Source organism: Pleurodeles waltl, chromosome 3_1 (assembly GCF_031143425.1).
Source record: "Pleurodeles waltl isolate 20211129_DDA chromosome 3_1, aPleWal1.hap1.20221129, whole genome shotgun sequence".
Classification (NCBI taxonomy): domain Eukaryota; kingdom Metazoa; phylum Chordata; class Amphibia; order Caudata; family Salamandridae; genus Pleurodeles; species Pleurodeles waltl.
The window spans coordinates 719,133,809-719,157,425 of NC_090440.1; positions in this window are offsets into that span (position 1 = coordinate 719,133,809).

A 23,617-nucleotide genomic window follows, 5' to 3' on the forward strand; every position below is an offset into this window, starting at 1 on the left:
CTTGATTCTGAATTGAATTCTATTTGATAAACTTCCTTTGTAGCAAATACCAAATATCTTTCATAAATTTTCTCCACTTATCCAAATAAAGTCTCAACCTTCTACCCACAATTCCCTAGATAAAAGCAGAGGACATATTCATACTCACATTGTCCTCAATTAATACCTTGGATCCAAGCCCTTGATACTTGATTCAACCTCCTCTTCCTCTTTGAAGAAAGAAATCAGACATTTCTTGGTTTCCTCTTAAAGATCCTCTTCCCTGTTAACCTGAGTACTTGGACTTATAATATCCATGGCTGAGAGGTTGTCCTCACCTCCATCACTTCTATACAAATAACAACCTCCAAAGAGTCTCCACATTGAAAATAGAGCCTTATCCAAGGCTGTGAATATTTGCACATAATTCCTTAGAGTCTTAAACATTTCTTCTCTAAACAATGAACCTTTAGCCTCCTTTAGAGTCCATTTTAGCCAAATCCCCTAATTTAGGGATGATGCACATTAGAACCACTTTACTCCACTCTGCAATGAGGCCGGCATTGACATTCCCTAAAAAAGAAATAGCACACCAACACCAACCTCTTAATAAATGAATATCCAAATCAATCAATTTTATAAATACTTCCTTAATCAAATCAAATATCCTAACCAATGGACCCATCACATACAGAAGCTTATCCTCACATTGCTTCAGAGATCATTCTGACCCTTTCCTAGGATCTCTACAATGCTTGAAGAGGTAAGCAATTAACTCAGGATCTAGATTTTAAGTCCTAATTTCCTTTTCCTCAATTACTGGACGAGAATGCTCTACCCTCATAACATCACTCTCCTCTTTTTCTAGTGACCTTTTTAACCAGTATTTAAAGTAATCTGCTACATGCTCCTAAGGCCACCAATCCGGACCTCTATAATGCCTTATTCCTTTAGGGTCAAACAATATCTGTCCTAAAGGATCTCTAACGATCTTCTTAACTTTACTCTTAACATTTATGCAGTCCTCAAACTCTTCATTCAAACAACTGTTATCATTTAGATCCAAAATATAGTCATCCTTTTTCCAATCTGTTCCATAGAATCTAAATGAATGTCCTCATTTGCAGAGATATTCTGTCTCCCTTGTGTGCTGTCTTGGACAACCATCCCAAGTGAGCTTCTTTGGACTTACATTTTTTTAGAGTAATCATCAAAATACCTTCTTTTCCTTAAATGTTTTCCACCTGGACCGCTGTTAGACCTGACAGCCTTAGGGTAGTCACCCCTAACTTTTTGCCTGCTTCCCTCCACCTTTGAGATACTTTTTTTGCTGGTTTTTAGACTCTGCGCACTTTACCACTGCTAACCAGTGCTAAAGTGCATATACTCTCTCCCTTTAAAAATAGTAGGTAACATTGGATCATACCCAATTGGGCTACTTAATTTACTTATATGTCCTTCGTAGAGTGCACTATATGTGCCCAGGGCCTGTAGATTAAATGCTACTGGTGGGCCTGCCGCACTGATTGTGCCACCCACTTAAGTAGCCCCTTAACCTTGTCTCAGGCTTGCCATTGCAAGGCCTGTGTGTGCAGTTTCACTGCCAATTCAACTTGGCATTTAAAAGTACTTGCCAAGCCTAAAACTCCCCTTTTTCTACATAAAAGTCACCCCTAAGGTGTGTCCTGGGTAACCCCTAGGGCAGGGTGCTGTGTAGGCAAAAAGCAGAACATGTACCTATGTAGTTTACACGTCCTGGTATTGTAAAACTGCTAACATTGTTTTTAAACTGCTGCGAGGCCTGCTCCCTTGCTAGGCTAACATTGGGGCTGCCCTCATACATTGTTTGAGTGGTAGCTGCTGATCTGAAAGAAGTAGGAATGTCATATTTAGTATGGCCTGAATGGTAATACAAACTCCTGCTGACTGGTGAAGTTGGATTTAATATTACTATTTTAGAAATGCCACTTTCAGAAAGTGAGCATTTCTCTGCACTTAAATATTTCCGACTGTCCAGAGGTCCCTGATGGGCCGAGCTGGTCATCTTGATCAAGGCGTGCACAGCTGCTGTCATCACTGTGGGCCTCTTCTGTGGGGGGACTGGATATGTCTGGCACCTCCTGTCCGGTGACGTTGGGTATAGGTCCTGTTGGGGTGTAAATGCAGAGTTTTAGTATCTGTGTCTGTCATCCTGTGCATTGGGTGAGTTAACCTCTACTCCTGTGCTTGCATTATTGTGTTTGCCATTGTGTGATTAGTGTTTGGGGGTCTGTGTGGGTATCTGTACTGGACATGCTTTGCCAATGGGTGTCCATGCTTCGGTGTTGCATGCAGGGCTTGGTACTGGGATGTGTGGGTTGAGATAGTGGGGCATATGTGAGGTGTTGGAGTGATGGGGGTGAAGGGGTGGGTGGGGGTATGGGATGGCATGCAGGTCGGGTGTGGGGGATATAGTAGTAAAGATTTGGCTTACCAGAGTCCAGTCCTCCTACTACTCCTGCGAGGCCCTCAGGATGCAGTATTGCCAAGACTTGCTCCTCCCATGTTGTTAGTTGTGGGGGAGGAGGTGGAGGTCCACCGCCAGTCCTCTGTACAGCAATCTGGTGTCTGGATACCACTGAACGCACCTTCCCCCGTAGGTTGTTCCACCTCTTCCTGATGTCACCCCGTGTTCTTGGATGCTGTCCCACTGTGTTGACCCCGTCGACGATTCTCCGCCATAGCTCCCTCTTCCTAGCAATGGAGGTGTGCTGCACCTGTGATCCGAATAGCTGTGGCTCTACCCGGATGATTTCCTCCACCATGACCCTGGGTTCCTCCTCAGAAAACCTGGCGTGTCTTTGAGGTGCCATAGTGTGGTGTGGGTGATGTGTGAGGTGATGTTTGTTGTACTGTGTGATATGTTGTGTTGGGGTGTGTTGTTTGAGGTGCATGGATGTTGTATGAGTGATGTTGTGGTGTGCCTGTGGATGCTGGTATTGTGATTGCTATTCTCTCTCTCTCTGCTTTTTCAAAAAAATGTAATTGTAAGGGTTTGTGGGTAATGTGGGTGTGTGTTTTATAGTGGTGTGAGTGTGTGGGTGTGATGTGTGTACGTGTATCAGGTGTGTGTATTTCGAAGTGTCTAATGTTGTTGTGTTTTGTAAGTGTGTGTGTATTTTGAGCGTGGGATGTGTACCTCCAATGGATTACCGCGGTTGAAAGACCGCCACTTTGATTCATGGGTCGTGATAGTGTGGGCGTATTCTTGTTGGCGTGACGGTGTAGGTTTTGCTATCGCCAGTTTATCACTGACCTTTGGTGTGGCGGACTTGTGTGGGTGTCTGTATTGTGGCAGATTCTGAGATGTGGGTCGTAATACCTGTAGCGGAGTTCCACTGCCGCCACGGTATGTTGGCGGCCTTCAGCATGGCGGTAAGCGAGATTTACCACCAGGGTTGCAATGAGGGACTTTATATCATTTTTCAGTGATATCTCAACATATACTTATTGCATTTTAATTGTTTTGACCCACATTTATCCAGATAAATATTATACATTTTTCTAAACAGTGTGGTGTATTTTTGTGGTGCTATATGGTGTTATTGTATGATTTATTGCACAAATACTTTACACATTGCCTTCTAAGTTAAGCCTGACTGCTCAGTGCCAAGCTACCAGAGGGTGGGCACAGGATAATTTGGATTGTGTGTTACTTACCCTGACTAGAGTGAGGTTCCTTGCTTGGACAGGGGATAACCTGATTGCCAACCAAAGACCCCATTTCTAACATTGGTGATCAGCGGTGAGGATAGGACTTGTATTTGTGCAGTGACATACAGTGGCTAAGTATTTCACTACCTACCCACAGTTGAAGGTGAACTTGATTTTTATCTCTTCTGCAAATTCGTTTTCTTTCTGGCAATTTTCTAAACTAAAATTCTCACTCAACATGTCTCAGGCTTTGTCTCAAGCAGGAGATTTTGACCTGGCCCTGCTTGTGACATATACTGTCAAACAGCTGAAAGGGTTCTGCGGGGAGAAGGGAGTACCCACCCAAGGTGCCTCCAGAAAGGAGGAATTTCAAGTGCCGCTGAGGGCATGGGCAGAACCCCATTCAGAGGAGGATGTTGAGGAGGAGGGGCCAAAAGATAGCTCCCCAGAGGATTGTTTGCCATCAGTGGGTGTTACCACTGCAATTGTGCCCCCTGCCAAACCAGAGAGCAGTGTCTCTGATCAAGGCCTGACCGCAGGGTGTAGGAAAGTAGCCTCTTTCTTGCATGGTTACCCCCACTTTTGGCCTGTTTGTGAGTGTGTGTCAGTGTGTTTTTACTGTGTCACTGGGATCTTGCTAGCCAGGACCCCAGTGCTCATAGATAAAAACCCATATGTCAGTGTGTTTTGCCTCTCTCACTGGGATCCTGCTAGCCAGGACCCCAGTGCTCATAGTTTGTGGCCTAATGTGTATGCCTGTGTAGTGCTAAACTGTGTCACTGAGGCTCTGCTAATCAGCCCCTCAGTGCTTATGCTCTGTCTGCTTTTAAATTTGTCACTGTAGGCTAGTGACTTCATTTACCAATTTCAATTGGCATACTGGATGCCCTTTATAAGTCCATAGTATGTGGTACCTAGGTACCCAGGGCATTGGGGTTCCAGGACATCCATATGGGCTGCAGCATTTCTTTTGGCACTCATAGGGAGCGCAGACAAACCCTTACACAGGTCTGCCATTGCAGTCTGCATGAAATAACGCACATGTTAATTCACAGCCATTTTCACTGCACTTAAGTAACTTATAAGTCACCTAAATGTCTAACCTTCACTTGCTGAAGGTTAGGTGCAAAGTTACTAGGTATGAGGACACCCTTGCACTAGCAAAGGTGCCCCCACATAGTTCAGGGCCATTTCCCCTGACTTTGTGAGTGCGGGGACACCATTACACGCATGCACTACATATAGGTCAATACCTATATGTAGCAATGGTAGCTCCGAATATGGTCGTGTAACATATCTAAGATCATTAAATTGTCCCCCCATTCCAAATCTGGTATTGGGGGGCCAATTCCATGCATCCTGGGGCCTCCACCATGGACCCCCAGTCTTGCCAAACCAGTTCTCTGAGGCTTGCAATAGAGCTACAGCTGCTGTCACCTCACAGACAGGGTTCTGCCCTCTTGGGGTCTGGGCAGCCCAGTCCTAGGAAGGCAGAACAAAGCATTTCCTGTGAGAGCAGGGTGTTACACCCTCTCCCATTGGAAATAGGTGTTACAGGCTGGGGAGGGGCAGCCTCCTCCAGCCTCCGGGAATGCTTTGAAGGGCACAGATGGTTTCCCCCTTGCATAAACAAGTCTACACCGGTTCAGGGACCCCTTGTCCCCTGCTCTGGCGGGAAACTGGACAAAGGAAAGGGGAGTGACCACTTCCCTGTCCATCACCACCCCAGGGGTGGTGCCCAGAGCTCCTCCAGTGTGTCCCAGACTTCAGCCATCTTGCTTTGCAAGGAGTGGGGGCACTCTGGAGGGCTCTGAGTGGCCAGTGCCAGCAGGTGATGTCAGAGACCCCTCCTGATAGGTCCATACCTGATAAGGTAGCCAATCCCCCTCTCACGGCTATTTAGGGTCTCTCCTGTGGGTTCTGTTCAGATTCTGCTTGCAAGTTTCCTTCAGGAATCCTCTGCAACAACTTCAGACTCTTCTGACCTTGGATCAACCGCAGCCTGCTCCAAGAAACGCTGTAACTGCAACAAAGTGTCTACAAGAGACACTTTTCTTCAGAAACCTCAGCTCCAAGTCAGCAACTGCAACAGTTTCCATGGTGTGCACGCTCTGGGGACTCCCTGTCTTCATCCTGCACCAAAAGGACTGAATAAATCTCCAGTGGAGTGACAGAGTCGCTCCCCTGCTCCAAGCAGGCACCTTCCAAGATGACGACCGGTACCCTGGGACTCCTCTCACAATGACAAGCGTGCTTCTAAGGACACAGAGGGTGGACATCATCGACAAAGACTGTCCTGAGGTCCTGCTGATTCAATTTGGAGGAGGTAATACCTTGCCTTGCCCGAGAACAACAGTACCCCTGAGTACTGTGTCTTCTTCACCTCCTGAGTCCTCTGTGCACTCTTTGCATAATTCCTTTGTGCGCAGCCTGGCCCAGGTCCCCAGCACTCCACCCTGTGATGCTCAACTCTCTGAGTTGTTCGCCGGTGGTGTGGAACCTTCTTTTCTAGTGTTGCACCAACTGTGTTTTGCATCTCATTTGAACCCAGATCCTACAGCTTCTGGGGTTGCTGGCTGGCATCCTGAGGGCTCTCTAAAGTGCTGAGAACCCTCTCTTCCTCCTCACTCAGAGTTGAGGCCCCCAGATCCCTCCTGGGTCCATTCAGCGCCATTTTGACAAAAAATGCACTTTTGACGTAGCCGATTTCCGACCCAAAATCTCATCTGCAACAATCTTCACGCTGTGGGACATATTTTTCATTATGCAGGAACCCACTGGCATCTTCCTAGGGTGCGTTCCTGCAGTCTTCAACTAACCGTGGACTCTTCCTTTGCACCCTCTTCTCGGTTGGCAGGGGCTCCTGTCCTTCCTGGAACTTCTTTTGATTTCTGAACTTGGTCCCCTTCCTTTACAGGTCTTCAGGTCCAATAATCCAGCAGTTGTTCTTTGCAGACTTGGTTGGCTGCTGCAAAACCCCCAAAACGAGGTGTAGTGTGTCCTAAGGAAACTTGCAGTACTTTACTTCTGCTTTTCTGGGCTCTGGGGTGGGGTAAGTTACTTACCTTTACTGTATTCTTACTTTCCCAGTGATTCTGCACACACTACACTTATCTAGGGGGAAATTTGTGATTCACATTCCACTTTTTTAGGTGGTTTGTGTTGCCCCTAGACCTATTTTCTCCTATTGCATTTTATAGGATTTTGTACTGTTTGCATTGTTCTATGACTATTTACTTGCCTAATTTTGGTGTCTAGTGTATATATTACTAGTGTATAATACTTACCTCCAGAAGGCGTATTGTCTCTAAGATGTTTTTGGTACTGTGTCACCCAAATAAATACCTTTATTTTGGTAACACTGAGTATTGTCTTTACTTGTCTATAAGTACTGTGTAACTATAAGTGGTATTGCATGAGCTTTGCATGTCTCCTAGTTCAGCCTAAGCTGCTCTGCTATAGCTACCTCTATCAGCCTAAGCTGCTAGGACACTACTACTTCACTAATAAGGGATTATCTGGAACTGGTATAAGGTGTAAGTAACCAAGGTACCCACTACAAATCAGGCCAGCCTCCTACACAGAGGAAAGGAGAGAGGAGAGAGAGTTTCAATTGCAAATGGCAAGGCTAACAATTGAGGCTCAACAGGAAGAAAGGAGGGCAGAGAGAGCTTTGGCTAAGAAGAAACTTTTGTTGGCTCACAAACTGAGTCTAAAGGAGCTGGATCTTAAGGCAAAGCAGTCTGAGTCCAGCAGTAATGGTGGCAGCACGCAGGCAGGACTTGCTGGAGAAAAGAAGGTATGTATACCCCAAATATGTGGTGCCCAGTTTTGTGGCGGAATATGACATTGATAAATGGATAGCTGCTTATGAAGTTGCACTTAGGGCTCATGGGGTTTCTGAAGAAGAATGGGGTACAGCTATGTGGGGGTATGTACCGGTAATTGGGAGGGACACACTTCTCACATTAGACCCAAAGGATCAAAACACAGAATCACACATGAAAGCCATTTTACTTGCCAATTTTGGGCTGACCCCTGAGAAATACCGTCAGCGGTTCTGGGACACCAACAAACAATCCAAACAAACATGGGTAGATTTCTTTGACTTTTCCATTAAGGCACTGAATGGATGGGTGCAGGGCTGCAAAGTAGATGATTACACAGGATTGTATAATTTGATTCCGAGAGAGCATATGCTCAGTACTTGTTTTACAAAGTTGCGCCAGCACCTAGTAGACAGTAAGCTGACTGATCCCAGGAAGCTTGCTGAGGAGGCGGACCTCTGGACTAGCACCAGAGTGTCCAGAAAGGTATCTGGGGGGGACACCCACAAAGGTGGTCAGGGTTTCCATCTGAAGAAAGAGGGGGGAGAAAAACTTAGAAACAAGGAGTTCTCAATAGGCCCCCAAAACAGTTCCCAAGGGAAAAGTGGTAACCAGCCCAAGTCTGATTCCAAGGAGAAGGGGTTCATTGACCATAAGACATGGAGGTTTGTACCCCAATGCTCAGAGTGCAGTAAGTATGGGCACTCTGAGGGTGACTCCAAGTGTCCCAAGAGGGCCCAGCTTCCCAAAGGAGGGCAGACACCTGGGTTGGCTAGTGTAGCGCTCAGGGAGGAGGTAGTCCCAGATAGTTTTGGGGAGCAGATAGAGGAAACCCTAGTGTCCCTGGGAGATGCAGAGATGGTGCCAAAATCCCACATGCCTGCCAATAATTCCAAGTATAGGCAGTGGATCACCATCAATGGGCAAAGGGAGTAGGCACTGCGTGACACAGGAGACAGCATGACCACTGTCAGGGGTCAGCTGGTGTCAGCAGAGCAGATCCTCCCAAATATATTCCACCAAGTCATAGTCGCTGTCAATAGTGAGAGCCACCAACTGGTAGCTCTGGTTCCCTTTGAGTGTGGGGGGGGGTCTCTGGTACTCTAAAAGTAGCTGTGAGTCCTGCCATGCCTGTAGATTGTCTGTTAGGCAACAACCTTGAGCACACTACCTGGAAGGAGGTAGAGCTAAGGTCTCACTTGGAGATGTTGGGATTGCCTGAGTGGGTCTGCCTGACCACACAGTCTATGGCTGCCTAGGAGGGAAGTCAAGGGCGTCTGGAGCCTGGAACAATGGCCCAGACAACTGCCAAGAGGAGGGGCGCTGGAAACCAGTCTCAGAAGTTCCCGCGGTGGTTGACGGGGTTCCCAAGGAGGAGGCCATCGAGCCAACTGGGGAAGACTTTGCCACCCTAGGTGACCTACCTGAGCTTGCTGGCTGGCATGTTGCGGGTGGAGCCACCAGGGAGGAATTCTGCAAGGCGCAGAAAGAATGTCCCACTCTAGAGGGCATGAGGCAACAGGCCTCAGCCCAGGCAGCAGGTGAAGCCTCTGGCGATCACCATATACTGTATATTGGTAGAATGATCTCCTTTACAGTGAGCCTAAGGTTCTGGCCTTTTGGGCAGCGCATGCCCTGATGGTCCCCCAGTGTTACCGGACCTTCCTACTGGGTCTGGCTCACGACATCCCCCTGTCAGGACATTTGGGGCAAGACAAGACCTTTGCCAGGCTTGCACCCACTTCTATTAGCCCCGGATGAGGACAAACTCAGATGCATTCTGTAGGTCCTGTCCTACCTGCCAGGCCAGTGGTAAAACAGGGAAAAGACTAAAAGCCCCCCTGATCCCACTCCCTGTCATTGGCACTCCCTTTGAAAGGGTGGGCATCGACATTGTTGGTCCATTGGACCCCCAAACCGCCCTAAGCAACATGTTCATCCTGGTTTTGGTGGACCATTCCACCCATTACCCAGAGGCAATCCCTCTGAGGACCGTAACTGCACCAGTGGTGACCAGAACTCTAATGGGGATATTTACCCGCGTGAGATTCCCAAAGGAGATAGGCCCTCATTCTGACCTTGGCGGTCTTTTCGCAAGACCGCCGAGTTACCGCCGCGGTAAAGACCGCCGACCGCGGCGGTATGCCGCTGCGCGTATTCCGACCGCTGGGAGCGTTCCGCCGGAATACCGCCAGCAGCCACACTGGCGGTCGGCGGGAAAGTGGAGACTGGTCAACCTCCACCGCCACGCCAGCAGAACACCGCCCCCAGAATTACGACCCACATTTCTGTGTGGCGGTCTTCTGTTGGCGGTCTTCTGTTGGCGGTCACGTCCCTATGGCTCCCGTCGCCTCCCGGAGGACCAACGCACAAGGTAAGTTGATCGTCCGTGAGGGGAGGGGGTGGGGGGGTGTTGTGTGATGTGTGCGTGCATGGGGGTGTGCGTGTGAGTGTGTAGAGGGGGTGTGTGAGTGCGTGCATGCGGGCGGGGAGTGCTGCTGTGCCTATGGGCAATGTGTGTAGTTCGGCGGGTGCGCATGTCGGCATGTATGTGTGCGGGTATGTGTCCCCGTTGTGTATGTGTGTGTGTAGGGGGTGTGTATATGTGCATGTTGGGGGTGTGTGCATGTCGGGGTGCGTGTATGTGCATGTCGGGGTGGGGAGGGGGTTTGTACCACCTCTGGGGGGTGGCAGGGGGGTGGAGGGTGTGGGGCGAGGACTCGGGGGTGCAGTGGGGGGTGGGGGAGACCCCTATCAGTGCCAGGGAAGGAATTCCCTGGCCCCGATAGTGCCTACCGCCATGGTTCGCATGGCGGTTCCCGAACGCCAGAAACCGCGGCGGTAAGCAGGGTCATGATACCGTTGGCGGTCTTGGGTCGACCGCCGGACCGGAGTGCGCAGACTCCAGCCCGTCGGTCATGACCGCCGTGGCTGTCGGAGTGGGGAAGTGGCGGTCGGTCGCGGCGGTGACCGCCGCGGTCAGAATGCCATTTTTAATACCGCCGGTCTGTTCGCGGTCCGACCGCCGCCTCTCCGCCGACCGCCAAGGTCAGAATGAGGGCCATAGTGTCTGACAGAGGCACTAACTTCATGTCTGCATACATGAAGTCCATGTGGGATGCGTGTGAACCTTCAAGTTCACCACACCCTATCACCCCCAATCTAATGGTCTTGTGGAGATATTCAACAAGACTTTGAAAGGCATGATCACAGGCCTCCCTGAGGCCCTAAGGCGTAAGTGGGACGTCCTCTTACCATCCATTCTCTTTGCTCACAAAGAAGTACCCCAGAAGGGGGTGGAGTTCAGTCCCTTTGAGCTTCTCTATGGTTACTCTTTCAGGGGACCCTCAAGCATTGTCAAGGAGGGGTGGGAGAAAGCTCCCAAGGCACCCCCTCAGGATGTGGTCAGCTACATGCTGGCCCTCCGCAACCAGATGCACCGCTTCTAGAAAATAGCCAAAAGTAACCTTGAGGCCAGTCAAGAGGTAATGAAACGCTGGTATGACCAGAAGGCCACCCTGGTGGAGTTTTAACCTGGAGACAAAGTGTGTGTAATGGAGCCAGTAGATCCTAGAGCTCTCCAGGACCACTGGTCTGGCCCATTTGAAGTAAAGGAGCGGAAAGGGGAGGCCACTTACCTAGTGGACCTTCAATCCCCTAGGAACCCCCTATGGGTGCTCCATGTCAATCGACTGAAGCCTCACTTTGAGAGGACAGAGGTCAACATGCTTCTGGTGACAGATGAGGGTATGGAGGAGGAGAGTGAACCTCTCCCCGACCTCATCTCTGCCAAGGAAGGTGATCAGTGGAGGGTGTCATTCTCTCTGACTCCCTGACCCTAGACCAGAGGGGGACTGCTACTAGTTACTGGAACAGTACTCCTCCCTGTTTTCCTTCACCCCAGGACTCACACACCTGTGTGCCATGATATTGACACAGGACACAGTCCCCCTGTAAAGAACAAAATTTACAGGTTGTCAGATGAAGTGAAGGCCAGCATCTAGGAGGAAGTCTCCAAGATGTTGTCTCTAGGGGTTATTGAGAAATCTAGTAGTCCCTGGGCCAACCCTGTGGTGCTGGTACCTGAGGCTGCTGCATCCAGTGCCAAGCCAGAACTCCGGTTCTGCGTGGACTACCGGGGTCTCAATTCAGTCACACGGACTGATGCTCACCCCATCCCCAGAGCTCATGAGCTCGTAGACAGGCTAGGCACTGCCAAATTCCTCAGTACTTTTGATCTTACATCAGGGTACTGGCAGATCGCCTTGACTGAGGGGGCCAAAGAGAGATCGGCCTTTTCCACACCTGAGGGCCATTACCAATTCCAGGTGATGCCCTTTGGGTTGAAAAATGCCCCCGCTACCGTCCAACCGTTGGTCAACAGGACCCTAGCGGGCAAGGATGCCTTCTGTGCAGCCTACCTGGATGACATTGCCATCTGCAGTGACAGCTGGGAGGAACACCTGATCCACCTCAAAGAGGTACTTCAGACCCTGCAACAGGCAGGCCAGACCATCAAGGCCAGTAAGTGCCAGATTGGGCAGGGTTCTGTTGTATACTTAGGACACCTAGTAGGTGGTGGCAAGGTGCAGCCCCTCCAGGCCAAGATTGAAACTATTAAGTCCTGGCAACCCCCTAGAACACCAACCGAGGTGAGGGCCCTCATAGGCCTCACTGTTATTACCGCTGATTTGTCAAAGGCTATGGAACCATGGTGACACCCTTGACAGAACTTACATCCAAAAAGCAACCTAGGTTGTTGAATTGGACAGAGGCTTGTCAAAAAGCCTTTGACTCCCTGAAGATAGCCATGTGCACGTCCCCCTTGGTCAAGGCTCCTGACTACTCCAAGGAATTTATCGTGCAGACAGACGCTTCAGAGCATGGCATAGGGGCGGTCCTAGCACAGCTAAATGAGGAGGGCCAAGACCAACCAGTAGTTTTTATTAGCAGAAGACTATTACCACAGGAACAGAGGTGGAGTGCTATTGAAAGAGAAGCATTTGCTGTGGTCTGGGCACTGAAGAAGCTGAGACCATACCTGTTTGGGACTCACTTCCGTGTTCAGACAGACCAAAGGCCCCTCAGATGGCTCATGCAGATGAGGGGTGAAAATCCTAAACTCTTTAGGCGGTCCATTTCCCTACAGGGGATGGACTTTACGGTGGAACATCACCCGGGGATTGACCACGCCAACGCTGATGGTCTCTCCAGATATTTCCTCCTTAGCAATGCGAGCTCCCAGGAGGTTAGGTATTTCTCCCCACTTTCAGCTGGATGAACACATGTTAGACCTGACAGCCTTAGGGTAGTCACTCCTAACTTTTTGCCTGCCTCCCTCCACCTTTGAGATGCTGTTTTTGCTGTTTTTTAGACTCTGCACACTTTATCACTGCTAACCAGTGCTAAAGTGCATATGCTCTCTCCCTTTAAACATGGTAACATTGGATCATACCCAATTGGGCTATTTAATTTACTTATAAGTCCCTCGTAGATTGCACTATATGTGCCCAGGGCCTGTAGATTAAATGCTACTGGTGGGCCTACAGCACTGATTGTTCCACCCACTTCAGCTGTCCCTTAACCTTGTCTCAGGCCTGCCATTGCAAGGCCTGTGCATGCGGTTTCACTGCCAATTCGAGTTGGCATTTAAAAGTACTTGCCAAGCCTAAAACCCCCTTTTTTCTACATATGTCACCCCTATGGTGTGTCCTGGGTAACCCCTAGGGCAGGGTGCTGTGTAGGCAAAAGGCAGGAAATGTACCTATGTTGTTTACATGTCCTGGTAGTGTAAAACTCCTAAATTCGTTTTTACACTGCAGTGAGGCCTCCTCCCTTCATAGGCTAACATTGGAGCTGCCCTCACATTGTTTGAGTGGTAGCTGCTGATCTGAAAGGAGTAGGAAGGCCATATTTAGTATGGCCAGAATGGTAATACAAAATCCTGCTGACTGGTGAAGCTGGATTTAATATTACTATTTTTGAAATGCCACTTTCAGAAAGGGAGCATTTCTCTGCACTTAAACTTTCTGTGCCTTACAATCCACGTTGGTTGACAGCTCCCTTGTGCATTCACTCAGACACATCCCAAACACAGGATACTCAGCCTCACTTACATACATCTGCATTTTGAATGGGTCTTCCTGGGCTGGGAGGGTGGAGGGCCTGACATCTGCATGTCAAAGGACAGTAGCCTGCCCTCACATAAAGGACTACCACACCCCCTACTGGGACCCTGGCAGACAAGGTTGAACTGAACAGGTACCTTGTGCACTTCTAAGCCACTCTTTGAAGTCTCCCCCACCTCAAAGGCACATTTGGGTATTTAAGCAGGGCCTCTGCCCCTAACAACTCGGACATTTCCTGGAGAAGAGAACCTGAACCAGAACCTGCATCCTGCCAAGAAGACCTGCCTGGCTGCAAAAAGTAGTCACCTGTTTGCTTTCTGTGAAGGACTGCTGCCTTGTTGTTGCCCTGCTGCCTTGCTGCTCTCTGGCTGTGGTGAAAAAGTGCTCTCCAAGGGCTTGGATAGAGCTTGCCTCCGGTTCCCTGAAGTCTCAGGACCAAAAAGACTTTATCTCCGCAAGAAGGACTCCTTGTGCGGTGAAAATCGACGCACAGCCTGCCAGGAACGATGCACAGCCTGCACTGCGGTGAAATTTTCACCTCAGGCCGAACCGGAATGATGCAGCCCGACTTCGCAATGAGAAGATCGATGCAGCCCCTGCCGTGTGGTAGAAAATTCAACGCAACGCCTACCGGATCGACGCAGCTCCTGTGACTTCATCCTAGCAGTGCCGGAAATCCATGCATCGTCCCGAGGCATCTGAACACCCTGCAACCCAAAGAGGATCCACGATCGAACGCCAGAAATCGACGCACAGCCATCCCTGCGTGAAAACTAAATGACGCATGGCCGTGTGCGGCCCGAGAAATCGACACAAACCCCTTTGTTCCCACGCATCTCCTCCTCTGCGGTTCTTTGCGGAGATTTTTCACGAGAACCAGGTACTTTGTACTTGAAAGAGACTTTGTTTGCTTTAAAAAGACTTAAGACACTTTGTATCACTTTTCAGTGATATCTCAATATATACTTATTGCATTTTAATCGTTTTGACCTGCATTTTTCCAGATAAATATTATATATTTTTCTAAACACTGTGTGGTGTATTTTTGTGGTGCTATATGGTGCTATTGTATGATTTATTGCACAAATACTTTACACAGAAGGCTCTAAGTTAAGCCTGACTGCTCAGTGTCTAGCTACCAGAGGGTGGGCACAGGATAATTTGGATTGTGTGTGACTTACCCTGACTAGAGTGAGGGTCCTTGCTTGGACAGGGGGTAACCTGACTGCTAACCAAAGACCCCATTTCTAACAACTTCTATTTAATCTTCTTCCCTTTTCTGAAATAAAATAATATTCCTCATCATATACATTTGCAAGGCTTCTTTTGTCTCTTAGAACATGTACACTCCTGTAATGCCTCTTTTAATTACTTTGTCAGAAATAAAGGCTTCTATTTGGAACATAGAATTAATAAACTCCCTATTAAAAAAACTCCAAATTTTAAATAAAAAAAGTCTTACTATCTCATTTACAAAACAAATAAGCATATGCATACCAATACATACTGTACCCTACTCATAAATTGGGTAAACCTTGCAAATCACTCAATCCAATCACATAACACACAAAGCATTCCCTCAAGTGTAAAAAATGTGAAGTTAAAATATCAGTACTTATCTGCACAGAAGCAGCAAAAAAAATAGGAAAAAATGTGGACAGGAGATTTTTACAAGGGTGGATAATTCTATTCTATTGTGTTTTCATCCCAATGTTCTATTTCATGTCTCTTTAAAGTGTTTGCTGCTCAGAAGAGTAAATATACATTACTGAATGAGACTGGCCTCCTGTCTTGCCATAGAATCACAGGCTGTTAAGTCAACACTGAGACTCAAACCTGGTTCCCCAGTTACAAAGTTGGCAGCACTGGCATTTACTCTACACTCTCACCCCCACTTGTGGATTGGCTTGCTTCTACCCATCATTGGAGCCCTAGCCAAAATGAATTCTGAGATAATTGCAATGCGGACAATTATTATGCAAAACTACTTAGTTCTAGATATCTTTCTTGCAGAGGAAGGTGGTGTTTGCAAGGTACTGAAGGTGATGGAGCACTGCACTTTCACATTTGAGAAGAGTAGGGCTACTAATGCCTCGATACAAACTATTTGTACAAAATATTAGTAATATTTCCAATTAAGTTCAAGATTTAGAACAATATGATGTGCAGGAAACAGTAGTTTCCTGGGTTACTGAGATAGGTAAGGGCTTTACCAAGGTTGATGAGTAGTTTGATGGTTTGGGAGAGGAGAGGCTAAGAATAACCCTCCTGTAATAATTTTAATTATTTTTAAAATTGTCCTGTTTCTCTTGATTACATTTTCTGGGTGTCTGTTTCTACATTTTGTGTGTAAATATGAAATAAAATCAAGAAATGGAAGCTAGAATAAATGCTTGAGATAGAAGATGTCAAGGATTGTGTTTACAACCAGCTAAACTTGATGGAGAAATCAACCCGGAGGAAACAAAAAGTGACACAGACTGTTTTATAATTTCGACTTAGTTTTATCATATTATTCATGTATTTAGTGATTATAAAATGATCAGGGGGGGAAATTCGTAGAAGAGTTTTGTGGTTTATATTTTTGTGCATCACTAACAACCTGTATAATGTATTTTCATAATCAATTACACATTTAAATGTGGATATAATACTATCGTTTTTTAAACAAATTCTTCATGATGTGAAAACACAGTTTTCTCCTATATGTAAACCTGGCCACAAATTAGGTACAAACACCATCGTTTTTAAAATGGAAGTCCTCTCTGACACTCACTTCTCACTTCTCTCCTTGTAAACTCTGCAGCACACAGTCAATCTGAGCTGTACTGGTTTATTTTCACTGTTATCGTTATTCTGCTTGCAATTAACTTTCCCCAGCTCAGTCACAACCCGTTATATTTCCAAGGTCCTTTTGTTTGTTCACTGTGTCCTAGACAACATTAGTATGAAGAATGCTGAAAAATTATTCATGTAGTGGGATAGTGCTTAGGTGTTCAGGCAATGTGACATGACATTTTTCATGTGCTCTGATTTGCTGATGAAATTCTACATTTGCTCACACCACAGTGAGTCTGCAAATTCTATAATGTTATATTTGAAAAATATATAAAAACCCTCTATTTTGGTGGTGACCCTGAAGACTTTCCTATTCTAGGGATGCTGTTCGCTACTCTCAATTTTGAGGTAAATTTTGTGGTATTTAAAATCTCGAGGTACCCTGTTCCAATTACAATACTACTTCATGTGCTACCTGCTATACAGAAAGAAGTAGCCTAGCATAACTTATGTATAGCACTACTATGACTGGGGTGCAACACAGAGTAAATTATTTTTCGATAGGGCTTTCGATCGAATGAGACACGGATACACCAGGTGCATTAATCGTATCACCTCCAATGACATTCATTTAAAGGTGAGATTCCCCTGCAGTAAAACTTAAGGCTGTTCGCTCTGAACTGCAGTGGGCAAATAAGAGCAGAGACACACAGCAACTATTAATAACAGCCTCACACAGAGGATCGGAGTCTCGGGTCTGTGTAATGAGGTATCCCCATTATTGGGTGTCCTTCATTCTGCTCACACTTTTTATTGAACGGGTTGGATTGACCTGGAAATTCCAAGGCTAGAAAGAACAATCTGTAGAGCAACCATTAACAATCCTGCCCATTACTTGGTGTACTTTTGGGACTTTGAAAGATGAATAAAGGGCACAAAAGTTTTACTGTACTTCATCATTTTCTACGTTCTCAAGGCTCCAATAATATTGTTAAATGTTCAACAATATTCTGAATATGATAGAAAACACATACTACTGAAGTAGATACAACAAGCCTGCTATAATTCAAAAGGAAAGAAAAACAATTACTTTCTGTAGGTATCTACAAGATAAAGAATTTAGACCCAGATTTATAAAGCCTTTGTGCTTTCCTTTCTTTGTGCAAGACGGTGCAAGGACAAAGCAAAGGCTTTAGCAACATTTACAGCACCACACAAGGGATGCCTTATTCCTCCTTTGGTGGCCTCATAAAGAAAAGTGATGTAACGTAGGTGTCTTGTACTGCATTCTGTTAGATTTCAAGCCTGAAGGTGTTCCACAGAAAGAGAACGGGCGTTCCCATGCACCCACCCCTGGATTATGGTGCATTCCCAGATTTGCAAAGCTAGTAAACCTGAGAATGCATCAAAATGCTATGCCTTCCTCAGTGAGTCATAACAGGAAGAAATATCTTTATTTCTACATGTTATTTCCTCTTTCCATGTGTGCTGCGAGGAAAATGTGTCTAAGGACTGTTTTTTGCAGGAAGGTCTCCCTTCCTGAACAATAACAATCCTGCCTATAATGCAGGCACCCCTGAACTATAGTCCAAGAGTGCCTGTATTGCTGCTAGGCTATACATAGTGCACCAAAGCAAGGAGAGAGCAGAAATGCTCCATATCATTGTAGATATGGAGCACTTCTGCTCTCTTCCTTTCACGCAATAAGGCACAGCAACTTTGCTTGCTGCCCTTGCTTGAAAGATTAGTAAATATGCCCCTTAATTTTTGATCATTCAGTGTACTATATAGTCCGCATTTAATACAGCACTCCAGAAGAGACGGAATGATACACTACACAGCTAACAGCAGGAGGGGAGTACTCGTCTGGGAAATAAAGCCCACCCTATTTATATGCTCAATAACTGGCAAAAAACCTTTGCAGAAAGTTTTGAGCTCTGCCTAACAATTTTTAAGCCACATCAGAGAAGATGACAGGAATGCTCGATTTAGTTTTCGTATTACACAAGTGTTGGTAAACATTTTCATTGACTAGTACTAAACGTTACCATATAGCAGGCAGGATGCGTGCGTTTAGACGACCATTTTGAGCCAAAATTAATGTGCAACATATATCTATCTCCGCACAGGGTGGATTAACAAAACGCCACTGTGGTGAATGAGCAAACGTCCTAAGTTACAATTTAAACGCAGGGGTCCATAAGGCAGGACGTTTAGTCGCAGCCTACCATGCTTTCCCTCTCTGCCGAGATGGATGTGTGTTCAGACAGCTGTTGGCACATCTCATTTTACATTAACACTCATCTAACATTTAATTAAAGGCAGCCAGCCAAGAGTTCAGAAAACAAATGTGCCAGGATTTTGAGACTGAGGAGCCTGGCTGACCCCTCGTGGGCAAGGTTGCGCCTAATGAGCCGTCTAATCATACAAATTATTCCGTATGTGGCTATTTTAAATATCGCGTCCCTTCGCTCGCAATCAATCTGGTTTCTAATCACAATGTTTATCAGGAGAGACCATCCACCCTTCCAGACCTCACTGTACGCTGCCACAATGCGCCGGTCCCCAGCATTTGTTCCATCATCCACGTCAGGGCGACCAATTAGCACAGACTTAGAAATGCCAAGGCATCTACAAGGACCGACCAAAGAAGGTGAGGCTGCCTCGATCTGACATATTCCATCTTCATAATGTGCGGGCATGGGTGGAGAAATTAATCCTTCGTTTGTATCTATCGTTGTTCTGTGGCTCCAATGCTGTCTGTGGGTGGACACATTTTTTTTCGTTATTTAGATTTGGAGTGTCTGGGATAGGTTCAGAATGAGTGCAGCTATGCCAGAGATTTTAGGGTAACCACAGTAAATGAAAACTTACTCATGTGATTCTCCTGGATTACTACCTAAAGTAGGATGCTTCTGAATTACTCCTCGAATTCAGTATAGCATTACCATAAGAGTAAGTAACATCTTCTTACAGCAACATCTTTGTGGATCAGGCACATGGTGTCTTGGTGACAGAGAATCACCTGCTCGCCCTAGGTCTGCTGGTGCCGTTGTAATATAGATAATGTGCTCCACTTTCAATTAGAACTGATCTTTGCCTTATGAATTTCATGCTCAGGACTGGTTCAGTGGCAAGGCAATAGGAGGTATCTGCTGATGGTATCATTAATGGAGTATGTTATGTTGATTTGTAGAGTGTTCTAATACCACATTAGGGTATCCAGGCCCTAGAACAAGACTAAGAGCAGAGGTCCCTCTGTGGCCATTCAAATGGCCAGGTCTTCAGCTTCTTGGTAACTAAAGAAGTGAGCAGGAGGCTCTGAAGTACTGAGAGAGTTTCTTACAAGTTTTGGACACAGTATAGGAGAGTGTGAGTAAGCAGGAGCGTTCCCCAACCAGTGACATATTTAGTGCCTGATTTAGATTTTTGCAGGTGGCAATCTCCGTCAAAATGCTACAGGCTTTCCCAGTGGAGTAACAAAACCTTAGTGGGTCCCACTGAAAGATATCACAAGGGGACTTCCATCATACCCCATCTTGTCTTGTCCCCCACTCCCTACGTTCACAAGCCCTCACAAACCAGAATATTCATTAAGTTACATAGACCCACTGGTATTTGATTACTTCCGAGTACTGTACTTTAGGGCTATGCCTCAGATGAATCAGCAGTTACAGGCTCAGAACTAACATTCAGCCTTTAGGAATAGTTGCTGACTCACCTTGGATCGCTTCCATGTCTAGTCTAAACCAGTGTTTTATCCTCCCAGTGCTGTATGTACGCCCACCTAGTTGCCAGTCAGTCAGTCATACTTTCTTTAATCGGCCGTAGGTCATAAAAGACAGAATTAAAAGCAAAACCAATCAATCAATACAATATTTGTCTAGATTATAAAACAAGAAAATATAAAAATCTACATTTTAGTAAAACATTCAATATTTAAACACCTAGTTAAAACACAAATATCTGATTGATGCTTCACTCTCCACCAGGAAGGGCAGAGTTTTAGAGTAAACGTCATTTCTCTTTTCTGATCTCCTGCCACTTTTTCTCCTCTTTTCTGTCTTTCTCTTACCACTGACCCTCTTTGATTTTTTTATTTGCTATTTTACCTATCACTCTGTGCGGTCTCTTTTTTATGTTTCTATCTCTTCACCACCTGCCTCCCTCTCTCTCTCCAAGGAGTCTCTCTCTAGCACCTCTCTCTCTACATCATCTGTCTCTCTCTAATGAATGTCCTCTTATCTTTTCCCTTCTTGCTTGGCTGTCACTCTTCTGTAAGTGTTTCTCACATTTTTTGTTTGTTGCTTTGTTACTTCTGTCAAACACACCCTTTGGTTGTCTATGGTGCCCTCTCATTCTCTTAAACCCATACTTCCACTGGTCTCTCTCACTCTCTCTCTCTCTCTCTGTCTCTCTCTCTCGCCATTTCACTAACTCTCCTCCATCTCGACACTCTGTCTCCAGTGACACTTCCCCTCTATTTCTGTTTGTTCTGCCTGAACCCCTAGGTGCTTAGTTTCAGTGAGAGATACATGGATCAGCCAGATAACGAAATGGTAATTTAAACAAGCATTTGCAATGCAACGGGTCTCGCAAAATAAACAGATTAAGTAGTCCGGACTCCAGGCGGAAAACATCGAGCCTCTTATGTTTCTGGTACTATACCGGTGCTTTGTAGGTGGGCTAAACACCGGAAAAGGCATGTAGGGATGCCTTTCACAAATTAAAGCAAGCCGATTTTAAAAGGCAAGCCCACGAACCAATGTAAGTGACTGACCTGGCATGGGCGTTGTTTCAAGCCCAAAGAGAGATTACAGAATGGACGGAGCACTTGTGCTCGCCCATACAAATGGTACTTTGCGCATTTCTGCGCACAACCTAGTACATCCCAGAGAGCAGACTGTGACAAGGCAGCAGCAGTTATTTTTTTTTAAATGTGCATGATGATGTCAGTGCTGAACTTGTAAAAAAAAAGTTTTAAAAAAATGTGCAGGTGCTCAAACTTAAAGCTTCACTTACCACAGCTTGAAGGGTTGTCGGATTTGTGGTATCTACTTCTGTTCCGACGCCGCTCGGAGGTAACGAGGCTGGCTTACAGTCAGGTGGCATGCAGCAAAGCAGGTGGGCCACGGGAGGCAGAGAAGTGCTGGCACCGCACCAAAAAGGTGGTACCACAAGTCGACTACAGCGCAAAGCTGGTGGTGAACTCCACACGCAAACAGCCTTGTTTTTCCCAGTTGAGCTGTTCCATCTCTCAGTCACAATGCCCTCACCGTGCTATCTGGAATGCGTCGGCCTCCGTGGTCGGTTGCAGATGGACAGGCGGCAGGAAATATTGTTAAAAAGACTGTTAGGCCACGTTTTTGAAACCGAACAACAGTATGTAGGGCAGCAAGAGCAGGGAAATGACTCATAACAAACTCTGATCCGTTACCTCAGCTAAGCGTTCTTTGGCAAGAAAATACCATAACAATGGAATACAGGGGGAGATGAAGGGAGGTCAGGAGGATAGAATACATGTTGAGAATACAACTGAGACAAAAGGTATTTTCTGTCACAGACACACTAGGAAACGGAGAGAAGAAGTGACAAGACTTCCAGTCCTCCAAAAAAAAGTGCCAGCCATGGTCACCCTCACCCACCTACAAAACTGAATTATCGTGCTGTGTTGAAAGGGCTAGGAGCCATCAGTGACACGCCAAGGACACCTGAAGACAGAATAGGTAGGTGGCCGTTACAATGGTTTTCAAACCTGTCAGATGTGCACATTCATTACTTTTTCTAAATGAGCTGTTTGAAGAGTTTGTCTGGTCTTGGCTAGAGTTCCAGAATGGATCAAAGGCCCCTGAACAATATAAACATGCATCTATACCCATAAAAAAGGGAAACTGGAAATTACAAAAACTGTGTTAGCATAAAGAGAGCCATGAGAAAAGAGCCATGAAATGTTTTCCTTGCAGTAAGTGGTTAATACAAGATTTTCGTATCTTTACAGATTAATTGATTTATAATGTCCTAAGGACCCCAGACACAAGGCTCAGATGCTGCTAAGTGTATCTCACAAATCCAGAGCCCTCCTTGCTCCATCTAATATGTACTTTAAACACAGACTGGTGATGCCGAGCTTGATAGAAACACACACTTCTTTATTTACTATCATCCTCTCAATCTTCCATGTTGAACATTTAATGCAACTCTTTATGTGTTCGAGATGCCACACCCAGATCTACAACTGCACAGGCCCATCCAATGCGCCCACCTCCTTCTTAAGGACATAACCAGAAAATGAGCATTTGGCAACCAGTTATTTCATGCCCCTAAGTGTAAATACTTGAGTGCCTTTAATTATTCTCCTTTTACCTTTTTTGTTCCTTAGCTGCCTCATCCTCCTTGGGGCACCACCCCAACCATCCATTCTTCAGAGGTCAGTAAATGGAGCACTAATAAATTGTGAAATTGTAGCTTTAGTTTTTTTACACTGCTTAGAAACATTATAAAATTATATGAAGCGTTATATGAAAGTGTGCTATCCCCACATATAGCATACTTGATATATAGTATTTTCTGTTTGATAGCAGTGCCAATACCAGGTATTAGCACACACACATGGCACCTGGACCAAACCTTGTGTAAATATGACATTGTTTACAAAACATGCTCAGTTGTGGTGTTCTTTGTAAAATAACTCTGACTCAACTACTGTGTGCATGCAGGAAATTTTAATTTCACATTCATCTCAAATTGTTGGATCTTAGAAGGCTCGATATCAGGTGAGAATGGTGAGCTACGCCTCGCAGTGTATATGTAACAGTACACAACTGAGTAGAAGTGGGTGAGCCACTGAAGGCTCGAGCTAGGTGCCGACCCAGCTTGAGGTCTTCCTGGTCCCTCAAGCCCAGGACAAGCCAAGCTTTTCCGTGAGGTGTGCCTTTACCCACTCTGTAATCCCCTGTGCCAAGGATTATAGACAAACATTAACCTTCCATGTAAAACTGAAGAGAGAAAGCAAGAGATACCCATTTAGTGACTCTATTGCACAATGTGAAATCAGAAAATGTAAGATCATCCCCGTCTTCCCCTTTGACCAAATTGTGTGATCTTAGGCAAATATTTTTTTTCACTGTGCCTCCTTTTTCTTAATTTTTGCCTAAACTAGCATCTTGAGATATGTGAGTTCAGGGTGCATGCTGTACAAAATCACTCTCTTTT